Source organism: Petaurus breviceps, unplaced genomic scaffold, assembly GCF_028583685.1.
Source record: "Petaurus breviceps papuanus isolate PSGF00001 unplaced genomic scaffold, PetGlider_PUasm1.0 103, whole genome shotgun sequence".
Classification (NCBI taxonomy): domain Eukaryota; kingdom Metazoa; phylum Chordata; class Mammalia; order Diprotodontia; family Petauridae; genus Petaurus; species Petaurus breviceps.
The window spans coordinates 3,807,939-3,809,367 of record NW_027185588.1 but is presented as its reverse complement, the minus strand read 5'-3'; the positions used below and the strand labels follow the sequence as shown (position 1 = coordinate 3,809,367).

Genomic DNA, 1,429 nt, shown 5'->3' with positions numbered 1-1,429 from the left:
CTGATCAAATCACAGAACACTTCTCAAAGTGAGCCCCCAAAGCAAAGCCTCAAATCAGGGACTATATAGCCTTCTCCTGGGTCAGAGAATGTAACCACCCTCTTGACCCACTGCCCAATCACACAGCATCAAGGTGTGGGCATTCCTGAAAACCAAGCCTCCTGCCACAGGCTCCATGTGACCACATTCAGCCTATTAGGAGGCAAAGTATATTTTCAAATCAAGGAAGGTTCTCAGAGTCTCTTAAGCCAATCAAAAGGCCTAGGGGCAGGTGTAATGGGAATGTAAATTTTAAAGATCTTCCCTGCCCCTAGGCTAAAGTGCACCTGGAGCCTGGGGTGGGAGGCTTGTTTTTCAGTAGATACTTCTTGATTGGCCAGTGGGTCCAGAAGGTTGTTACATTCTCTGAGCCAGGAGAAGGCTATATAAGCCCTGATGTGTAGCTTTGTTTTGGGGCTCACTTTGAGAAGTGTTCTGTGATTTGATCTGGATTCTGGGAAGCTGTTGCCCAGAGCCTCCTGGCTTTGAAAAAACCCAGATGTTGAAACCCAGATGTTGATTTGGTATGGATGTAATGGCTAGACAGTTTGGAAAGCTGTCTACTTGATCTGTTTCTGTCTTGATAATTCTGCCTGTATACTTTGAAGTTCAGGGTGCTGACCTTTTTCCCCTGAACAAGGTAAAGGATATATGTCTGACTGATTAAAGTAAGCTTGTTAACCCATTTTGAGTTGCTTTCCTTTAACAAAGCAGATCCAAGAACCTGTGTTGGCAGCAAACCCTGGGGACACTTGGAGTGCTTGCTGCTACAGCAGGGAAGATCTTTAAATTTGCATTTCCATTACAGAGGCCCAGGCTGGAGAAAGTGATTTTGATTTGGAGAATGGAGCTTATGGTGGCAGAGTTTCTTCTGAGAGCCAGTTGGAGCTTCTGCTGAGACTTTTCTTCTGGGAACTTCTGCTGAGAGCTTCCAAGAACCAGGCTGAGGAGCTACCATGAGTGAGAGAAGAGGATCCCTGCTTGAGGGAACCTGTTCTGTTGTGAAGGCTTGGGAATGTGAGTGTTCACTGCATTCACCATGTGTACCAACGTCGTGGTTACTGTAATGACTTTGACTTTCTGGTTCTGGGACTCGGTTTTCTGGTATTTAAATAAAGACTTTGGTTCTGTCCTCCATGTGGAGAGCCTGTTACATTTTGTGATTCGCAACTATACCAGCATATTCATAACCACTGTGGGCATTGTGAATATCACATTGTTTTTACAGCCTGTGAAGCAAGCAAGGAAATAATGAAAAGAGAGAGAGTCAAGGCAGAAAAGAAAACATAGCCTACAGACAGCAGCAGGAACAAAGGAGTGAGCGCTGTTTTCCTTTCATTTTGGGAAGGAAGAGAGAATGATACAGATATAAAATAGAAATTATCGATAT

The 1,429-nt window shown here is 44.4% G+C and overlaps 1 long non-coding RNA gene across 1 annotated transcript; it reads left to right on the top strand.

Moving 5' to 3' along the window:
• The first annotated feature begins 365 nt into the window (after window positions 1-365).
• On the top strand, window positions 366-1,172 carry LOC138141718 (uncharacterized). The gene is made up of 2 exons (XR_011163242.1): window positions 366-679; window positions 848-1,172. It is a non-coding gene; the product is annotated as an uncharacterized lncRNA (long non-coding RNA).
• Window positions 1,173-1,429: the final 257 nt, after the last annotated feature.